This window comes from Lolium perenne, chromosome 2 (genome assembly GCF_019359855.2).
Source record: "Lolium perenne isolate Kyuss_39 chromosome 2, Kyuss_2.0, whole genome shotgun sequence".
NCBI lineage: Eukaryota > Viridiplantae > Streptophyta > Magnoliopsida > Poales > Poaceae > Lolium > Lolium perenne.
This window is the reverse complement of record NC_067245.2, coordinates 284,497,000-284,507,682: the sequence shown is the minus strand read 5'-3', so window position 1 is coordinate 284,507,682 and position 10,683 is coordinate 284,497,000.

Here is a 10,683-nt window from a genome sequence, read left to right as displayed (position 1 = left end):
GTGGTGGCGCGGCCCAGGGGGGCGCGCCGCCCTAGTGTCTGGTGGCCCTAGACCCCTTCTGACGCCGCCTCTTCGCCTATAAGAAGCCCCTCGACCTAAATCTTCGATACGGAAAAGCCACGGTACGAGAAACCTTCCAGAGCCGCCGCCATCGCGAAGCCAAGATCTGGGGGACATGAGTCTCTGTTCCGGCACGCCGCCGGGACGGGGAAGTGCCCCCGGAAGGCTCCTCCATCGAAACCACCACCATCTTCATCACCGCTGCTGTCTCCCATGAGGAGGGAGTAGTTCTCCATTGAGGCTAAGGGCTGTACCGGTAGCTATGTGGTTCATCTCTCTCCTATGTACTTCAATACAATAATCTCATGAGCTGCCTTACATGATTGAGATTCATATGATGATGCTTGTAATCTAGATGTCATTATGCTAGTCAAGTGGATTTTACTTATGTGATCTCCGGAGACTCCTTGTCCCACGTGTGTAAAGGTGACAGTGTGTGCACCGTGTGGGTCTCTTAGGCTATATTTCACAGAATACATATTCACTGTTATGAATAGCATAGTGAAGTGCTTATTTATATCCCTTTATGATTGCAATGTGTTTTGTATCACTATTCATCTATGTGCTACTCTAGTGATGTTATTAAAGTACTCTATTCCTCCTGCACGGTGTAATGGTGACAGTGTGTGCATCGTGTAGTACTTGGCGTAGGTTATGATTGTAATCTCTTGTAGATTATGAAGTTAATTATTGCTATGATAGTATTGATGTGATCTATGCCTCCTTCATAGTGCGATGGTGACAGTGTGCATGCTATGTTAGTACTTGGTTTGGTTATGTTGATCTGTTGTGCACTCTAAGGTTATTTAAATATGAACATCGAATATTGTGGAGCTTGTTAACTCCGGCATTGAGGGTTCGTGTAATCCTACACAGTTAGTGGTGTTCATCATCCAACAAGAGGGTGTAGAGTCTAGCATCTATCTATTTATTCTATTATGTGATCAATGTTGAGAGTGTCCACTAGTGAAAGTATGATCCCTAGGCCTTGTTTCCAATACTGCTATCGCTGCTTGTTTACTGTTTTACTGCATCTGTACTTCCTGCAATATTACCACCATCAACCACACGCCAGTCCTGGACAGCAAAGCACTTTTCTGGTGCCGTTACTACTGCTCATATTTATTCATACCACCTGTATTTCACTATCTCTTCGCCGAACTAGTGCACCTATTAGGTGTGTTGGGGACACAAGAGACTCCTTGCTTTGTGGTTGCAGGGTTGCATGAGAGGGATATCTTTGACCTCTTCCTCCCTGAGTTCGATAAACCTTGGGTGATCCACTTAAGGGAAACTTGCTGTTGTTCTACAAACCTCTGCTCTTGGAGGCCCAACACTGTCTACAAGAATAGAAGCACCCGTAGACCTCAAGCACTTTTCTGGCGCCGTTGCCGGGGAGGAAAGGTAAAAGGTACTCACACTCCGGTCCCAGGTAACCAAACACTTTTCTGGTACCACTGTGAGTGCTCGAAGCTATTTCCTTTAGATCCTGCAATTGCATCTTTTTGTTTCTTGTTTTACACTAGTTAGGCATAATGGACAACAATGAGCTTCTTATTCTATTTCCTGATTTAAGACATGGATGGTTTGATGCGGAAATTAAAAAACCCATGGAACATATTAGTATGAACGCTTTGAACACCATTGTTGCTAATGATATGGAAAATTCTAAGCTTGGGGAAGCTGGCTTTGATGAGCATGATATTTTTAGTCCCCCAAGCATTGAGGAGAAAATTTTCTTCGATGATACTTTGCCTCCAATTTATGATGATTATAATGATAGTAGCCTTTTGGTGCCACCTACTATGGAGGATAAAATTGATTATGATTACAATATGCCTCCTATATTTGATGATAGCTACTTTGTTGAATTTGCTCCCACTACAATTAATAAAATTGATTATGCTTATGTGGAGAGTAATGATACTTTTATGCATGAGACTCATGATAAGAATGATTTATGTGATAGTTATATTATTGAGTTTGTTCATGATGCTACTGGAAATTATTATGAGAGAGGAAAATATGGTTGTAGAAATTTTCATGTTACCAAAACACCTCTCTATATGCTGAAATTTTTGATGCTACACTTGTTTTATCTTCCTATGCTTGTCACTTTGCTCTTCATGAACTTGTTTATTTACAAGATTCCTTTTCATAGGAAGCATGTTAGGCTTAAATTTGTTTTGAATTTGCCTCTTGATGCTCTCTTTTGCTTCAAATACTATTTCTTGCGAGTGCATCATTAAAACTGCTGAGCCCATCTTAATGGCTATAAAGAAAGAACTTCTTGGGAGATAACCCATGAGTTTATTTTACTACAGTATTTTTGTTTTATATTTGTGTCTTGGAAGTTGTTACTACTGTAGCAACCTCTCCTTATCTTAGTTTTATTGCATTGTTGTGCCAAGTAAAGTCTCTAATCGAAGGATGATACTAGATTTGGATTACTGCGCAGAAACAGATTTTCTTGCTGTCACGAATTTGGGTTAAATTTTCTGTAGGTAACTCAGAAAATTATGCCAATTTACGTGCGTGATCCTCAGATATGTACGCAACTTTCATTAGTTTTGAGTTTTCTCATCTGAGCAAGTCTGGTGCCTCTAAAAAATTCGTCTTTACGTACTGTTCTGTTTTGACAGATTCTGCCTTTTATTTCGCATTGCCTGTTTTGCTATGTTAGATGGATTTCTTTGTTCCATTAACTTTCAGTAGCTTTGTGCAATGTCCAGAAGTGTTAAGAATGATTGTGTCACCTCTGAACATGTGAAATTTTTGATTATGCACTAACCCTCTAATGAGTTTGTTTCGAGTTTGGTGTGGAGGAAGTTTTCAAGGGTCAAGAGAGGAGGATGATACAATATGATCAAGGAGAGTGAAAGCTCTAAGCTTGGGGATGCCCCGGTGCTTCATCCCTGCATATTTCAAAAAGACTCAAGCATCTAAGCTTGGGGATGCCTTGGGCATCCCCTTCTTCATCAACAACTTATCAGGTCACTTCTCTTGAAACTATATTTTTATTCGGTCACATCTTATGTACTTTACTTGGAGCGTCTGTTTGTTTTTATTTTTGTTTTGTTTGAATAAATTCATGCTTGTGTGGGAGAGAGACACGTTCCGCTGGTTCATATGAACACATGTGTTCTTAGCTTTACTTTTAATGTTCATGGCGAAGGTTGAAACTGCTTCGTTCATTGTTATATGGTTGGAAACAGAAAATGCTACATGTGGTAATTGGTATAATGTCTTGAATAATTTGATACTTGGCAATTGTTGTGCTCATGTTTAAGCTCTCGCATCATGTACTTTGCACCTATTAGTGAAGAAATACTGTAGAGCTTGTAAAATTTGGTTTGCATGATTGGTCTCTCTAAGTCTAGATATTTTCTGGTAAGGGTTTGAACAACAAGGAAGACAGTGTAGAGTATTATAATGCTTGCAATATGCTTTTATGTGAGTCTTGCTGCACTAGTTCATACTTGAATTTGCTTCAAACAACCTTGCTAGCCTAAGTCTTGTATTGAGAGGGATTACTTCTCATGCATCAAAAATCCTTGAGCCAAACACTATGCCACTTGTGTCCACCATACCTACCTACTACATGGTATTTCTCCGCCATTCCAAAGTAAATTGCTTGAGTGCTACCTTTAAAATTTACATTCTTTATCTTTGCAATATATAGCTCATGGGACAAATAGCCTAAAAACTATTGTGGTATTGAATATGTACTTATGTATCTTATTTCTTATTAAGTTGCTTGTTGTGCGATAACCATGTTCCTGGGGACGCCATCAACTATTTCTTTGTTGAATATCATGTGAGTTGCTATGCATGTTCGTCTTGTCTGAAGTAAGGGTGATTTATCATGATCAAATGGTTTGAGTATGCATATTGTTAGAGAAGAACATTGGGCCGCTAACTAAAGCCATGATCCATGGTGGAAGTTTCAGTTTGGACAACAAACCTCAATCTCTTATGAGAATATTATCTGTTGTTGAATGCTTATGCATTAAAGAGGGGTCCATTATCTGTTGTCTATGTTGTCCCGGTATGGATATCTAAGTTGAGAATAATCAAAAGCGAGAAATCCAATGCGAGCTTTCTCCTTAGACCTTTCTTCATCAACGCTGCTGTCTCCCATGAGGAGGGAGTAGTTCTCCATCGAGGCTAAGGGCTGTACCGGTAGCTATGTGGTTAATCTCTCTCCTATGTACTTCAATACAATAATCTCATGAGCTGCCTTACATGATTGAGATTCATATGATGATGCTTGTAATCTAGATGTCATTATGCTAGTCAAGTGGATTTTACTTATGTGATCTCCGGAGACTCCTTGTCCCACGTGTGTAAAGGTGACAGTGTGTGCACCGTGTGGGTCTCTTAGGCTATATTTCACAGAATACTTATTCACTGTTTGAATAGCATAGTGAAGTGCTTATTTATATCTTTATGATTGCAATGTGTTTTGTATCACTATTCATCTATGTGCTACTCTAGTGATGTTATTAAAGTACTCTATTCCTCCTGCACGGTGTAATGGTGACAGTGTGTGCATCGTGTAGTACTTGGCGTAGGTTATGATTGTAATCTCTTTTAGATTATGAAGTTAATTATTGCTATGATAGTATTGATGTGATCTATGCCTCCTTCATAGTGTGATGGTGACAGTGTGCATGCTATGTTAGTACTTGGTTTGGTTATGTTGATCTGTTGTGCACTCTAAGGTTATTTAAATATGAACATCGAATATTGTGGAGCTTGTTAATTCCGGCATTGAGGGTTCGTGTAATCCTACACAGTTAGTGGTGTTCATCATCCAACAAGAGGGTGTAGAGTCTAGCATCTATCTATTTATTCTGTTATGTGATCAATGTTGAGAGTGTCCACTAGTGAAAGTATGATCCCTAGGCCTTGTTTCCATACTGTTATCGCTGCTTGTTTACTGTTCTACCGCATCTGTACTGTCCGCAATATTACCACCATCAACTACACACCAACAAGCACTTTTCTGGTGCCGTTGCTACTGCTCATACTTATTCATACCACCTGTATTTCACTATCTCTTCGCCGAACTAGTACACCTATTAGGTGTGTTGGGGACACAAGAGACTTCTTGCTTTGTGGTTGCAGGGTTGCATGAGAGGGATATCTTTGACCTCTTCCTCCCTGAGTTCGATAAACCTTGAGTGATCCACTTAAGGGAAACTTGCTGCTGTTCTACAAACCTCTGCTCTTGGAGGCCCAACACTATCTACAAGAATAGAAGCACCCGTAGACATCACCCTCCGAGGAGGCGGCCGGACGATCGGCTGTCGGACGATCGAGGAGGCGCCGGTGGAGCGACCCCCAAGACGGATCTGGGTCTTTGGCCATACCATGGTATAGCCATGGCAGTTCTCAAGTGTCAGGCGCTCGTCGGCTCCCTCGGGTTGTATTGGGGGGTCCATGTCTCCGCACCCCGGCAACACCCGACCCAAAGTGACCTTCAGGACGTTAGCGTCCATAGCCACGGTGTGCAACGTGGTGCTCTTCGGTTGTATGATCATACCCGTGGCAACATCCTTCAACTCGCCGCTGGGCGCACAATGAAGGAGCACGCATGGAGTGTCCTGAGAATGTTGGGCATCATTAATTAGATCGCCGGGTATCAAAACGCATGAAGGAGATGGCATGGAATAACTAATTAGTTAACTACCTTGGTGATGGCGTTGAGCTCTGCTAATGTCGAGACAGGGGCGGCCGGCCGATCAATCTTCTGCGGCTCGGGCACATTATGAAGCACCACCGCCACCGGTTGCCCCTTGGTAGCCTTGGCAGGAGGGGGTACCGGTTCATCCAACTCCATCGGCTGCCCCGCGGCGATGGTGGGCGGCGGGGTAACCACATCCGGAGATGGCGACACGTTGAAGGTCGAGTTGCTGCCCCCGGCGCTAGGCACTTGTATCGGTGATAAGGTATCAACTTGTCAATGCCTATGGATTGTAGGCTAGGGTTTAGTTGGAAGTAGAGGGCAAGTAGATCTCGAAGGTTTCAGCCGAAAAGTACTCGACGATTATGAAAACTAGGGTTCGTAAACAATGATTCGATGATCTCTTCGTCCCTCGACTCCCCCTTTATATAGGAGGTGGAGCCGAGGGATTTGCGTTGTACAAGTTACAGAGTCCGGGACAGTTTCTAACTCATCCCGCCAGATTACAAATAACACTTCCTATTACAACTCTAACTTTCCTTAATATATCTTGGGCTTCCGAACCTTCTTATTCTTCGGGTAGTGGGCCTTCAGTAAATCCCGGGTACTATCTTCGGCAGGCCCATTTGGGATGCCTATGTCAGTAGCCCCCGAGATTTTGCTTGAATCGTAGAGTCAGGGAAAATCTCCACTATTTATTTTTATTCGACAACTTTAACTTTCCTATATTTCTTCACATAAAATTATATATTGTACAGGGATAATGGTAGTTGGGGCTAGTTCATCTGACGGATCAGGTACTAGTTAACTGCTCTCGTGGCAATCCGCAAAAACCTACTTCAAGATCACGTCCCTGGACATGACCTCGGGATACTGGTGTAAACTTCGACAGGCGCCGCTTAAGGTCTTACCATTCTGTCGAGTCCCAGTAAAATTTATTGGGTACCTAACGCGTCCGTTAGGATTTTTCTTCGTATCTGTTGATACGGATAAAAGTAGCAGAGCGCAGTCTTCGGCGATGCCACGCCCAGCAGAACGGATCTGGGGTCTTACCTTCGCAAATTTGCGGCATTCAGAAATTGATCGCAACTTTGGCGTTCTGAGAATATATTGTCGAGTGCTTTTTCGGCTGTTGGAATGGCACATTTTATCGAGTCAAAGATGACTTATATTGCTCTCCCGATGGGAGTATATGTAGAGTTAGTTATAACTCGAAATATACTCTTTTGCTTTTCTATCTTTCTTTTTTAATTTCATCGGGTACGCGAACAGCGTTCCCGATGGGAGTAGCCCCCGAGGCTACAACCAAGGACTTGTGCTTGGTTGTAGGCTCAACATTTTAGTCCACCTTGCCGCTATATTGTCATTATTTCTCGATGTGATCTTCTTTTCATCTCTCGGGTGCGCGAACAGCGCTCCCGATGGGAGTAGCCCCCGAGGCTACAGCCAAGGACTTGTGCTTGGTTGTAGGCTCCCACAATTTCTATATTGCCATACTCGAAATTTTACTTTTGTCGAAGTAGCCCCCGAGCATTTGGGCAAAAACTTGTATTTGATCAAAGGCTCCCGAAGTATTCAACAACTTCTCCTGTCGCCAATCTTCTTTTATTTTTCTTGTCGGCATGCTTTCCTTAGTCAAATTTACTTCATCTCTGTTAATAGTCATGATTTTTCTGCCTTGTGGGTCCATTGTTTCCACCACGTTGACACATCGTGCAAGTGGGGGACACACGTCCTCCGCTTTTCCTGGCGCACGTACTGTAACGCCTGTTCTATTCCATCTTAGTAAAAATACCTTTTTACCCTTTATCTACAAGATCTTTTTTTTTACCACACGATTTCTTCATCCAACGGTGCATTGCTTCGCCCAATTCCTATATAAACCTTTCTTCAACCTCCGTTCACATCTTCGTTTGCGCCGCACCTCTGTTCCTCTTTGCAAAAACTTCCACTGCACCCAACTCTCTTTGATCTTACACACGCACGAACTTTGCTTTTCCAGTGCCGTTGATGCCACCGCGCACGCGACTCACTCGCCACAGTACTCCAGAGTCCAAGATGGCCGCTGAAGATCTTGAGTGGGAGAGATCTAAAATCTCCAATCAAGACGTCAACATGTTGAAGAGGCTAGGCCTGATGAAGAAAGAGGACGCCATCCGCTTTCCCAGCGAAGAAAGCTACCCAACCCCTCCAATGGAGTACCGGGTTAGTTTCGTTGATCACCTCATCCGCGGCCTTTCTGCCCCAATTCACGATTTCCTCCGCGGCCTTCTTTTTGTTTATGGGATTCAGCTGCACCAGTTGACCCCCAATTCCATCCTCCATGTCTCCATTTTTTTCACTCTTTGCGAGTGCTTCCTTGGAGTCCCTCCTAACTGGGCTCTGTGGAAACGCATTTTCTGCCTCCGCCGCAATGGCTCCCACAACGCCACCTATAACATAGGCGGCGTTGTTATCTGTGTCCGATCTGACGTTGATTACTTCGACGTCAAATTTCCTGTTCCTTGTTTTTTGGAAAAGGTGGCTCTACATACACGAAGAAAGTGCCAATTCTGTTGAGCACAACATAGTCCCTTTCGACGGAAGTGCCAAAATTCTGCGCCGCCGCTCCTGGGATGCTGAAGCTTCCGAAGAAGAGAAAACGGCGACAGAAGCACTTATGTCTCGTATTCATCAGCTTCAAAATACTCGAGGCAAAGAGCTGTCTGGTGTTCAAATCACTGCCTACTTCCTTAGGATTAGAGTGCAGCCTCTTCAGGCTCGCAAAAATCCCCTTTGGACGTATGCTGGTGAAAATGACGCCAATAGGCTCTCCAATGATCTTTCTGTAAAGGACTTGGAGAAGCTGATTCGAAGAATTTCCTCGCTTAACAAGAAGGATCCTATTCCCTCCTCTTGCCGCGTGGAACCATACAGCTCCGCCAATCCTCTCCCTGAGGTATTTTGTCTTCTCGAATTTTTGTCTTGTTCCGAACTTTCCCTGCATCTCATTGTATTGATATCTCTCTAATTTTTCTTTTGTCGCTATTTTCCTGCAGAACCATCCTACTGTGGCTTCCCTTCCTCCTCTTCCCGAGGATGGAGAAGTCGAAGAACTAGCTATCGTCGCCGAAGACAACCAGGGTTCTTCTCTTCCTGAAAGTGAAGTCGCAGGTTCTCACAAATCTGCGGCTTCCCATGAAAAAGAAGTTGAATCTGACGCCAGCGAGTCAACGCAATCCCTTCCTCCTGCTGTTTCCCCAAGGAACAAAAGGAAAAGGAATGACGCCGAGGATTCTGGCACCTCCAAAGCCGAAGAAGCCGATCCTTCACGCCAAAAAGCGGCTTATGATCCATATCTTGAATCCCTCATCAGCTCGTAAGTTGTCTTTTACTTCTTCTTATCGTTGTACTCGAAGTTCTTTTGTCTATCTTGTTTTTTATGCTGTCGTCTTTTGCTCGCAGTGATGATGAGGAAGAACCACCAACTCTTGACGTGGCTGCTCGAACGAGCTCGTCACGTACTCTAGTTGTTTCAGAGACACCAGCTGAAGGAGAAAAATCCTCGCCTCCTCAACGAAACGTCGTCACCACAACTCCGCCAGCAAGCCCCCTTGCGCCTTCACCAAAAAGGACAAGGATTGAAACGATTGTTGAGCCTGCCCCTCAATTAAGCGGCTCGTCTACTTTGCTCTTGGATGATGTAAGTTTGTCGATATCTATATTTCTTCTATTTTGCTTTTTCACGCCTTCACTCGTTTTTCATACCGATATTTCTCTTTCTTTGTTCTTCTTTGACAGCCCATGATCAAAGAGCTTATTCGCATCGGATCCCAATTCATTGGGTACCGTGAGTATGCCAACAGAGCTGAAGGTAATAACTTTTTTGCTGTCGTTGTTTTTGACTTCTTGCTCCTGTCCTTTGTCGCAACCTTTTTGACCTTTCTTTTTTCTTTTTTACTTCGACAGAGAAACTTGCAGAGGCCAACAAACGTGCCGACGCACTTGCTCAACAACTGGAGCAAAGTGAAGCGGCGCGCAAGAAAGCCGAACTTGTTGCTAGCGAAGCCAAAGCAGAGGCTAATGAAGCCAAAGCAAAAGCTGCTAGTGCCGAGGAACTGCAGAAGAAACTTGGAGATGCTGAAACTGCTTTAAACGAGCACAAAGCCGCACAGGCTGCTCGTGAGCAGGGAATTCTCAAGCGCCTGAAATCGCAAAGTCGACGCACTCAAAGTAATATTATCAATCCCTTCTATTTTTTAATGGACTTCCTGTTCCTTGTTTTTTGATTAATGTTTATTTCCTGTGGCAGGCCAAACAAACCAAGAGTTTGATCTGGAGAATCCCGTCAATGATCCTCTCCTCGACGCACTTTCTTATCTGGAGCTTCATGGTTCCGAAATTCGTGAGGGCGTGGCAAATGCTAGTGCAGGATTGTCGACGCTGTTCCCCTACTTCTTCCCGAAGAAAGAGGAGCCCCCGACTTTCCTTGCCCTTGCCAAGAGCTTCAATTCATCAGAGGACCTTGGACTGAAGATGCGCCAGGAAAATATGAAGATTGCTGTCGAAAGCACTGTTGCCCTGGTTGCTGACAGCCAACAAACTGTTGATTGGATGAAAGTTGGCGACACCAATCAGATAGAGCAGTCAAGATGGAGGTCGCTGATTAAGGCAGCCAAGCCCAATACGAAGAAAATTTTGGCCTATCTCGGGATCAAACCAGCTTCAACTCCTAGCTCATCAAGGCCGGAGGTCTAGTTGCATGCCTCTTTGTTTTTCTTTCTCTGTTTCTTTTGTTCTTGTCGCCAAAGTAGTTTTTTGGCGACACGTACTTCATTAGCTCCACTGTAAGGCCTTTGTAACTATTCCGAAAGATTAATGAAAACTCTATCTTTGCTTGTTGATTGATGTTGTCTTGTTTTATTAAATTTCAGTTGGTATTTGATAACTATACT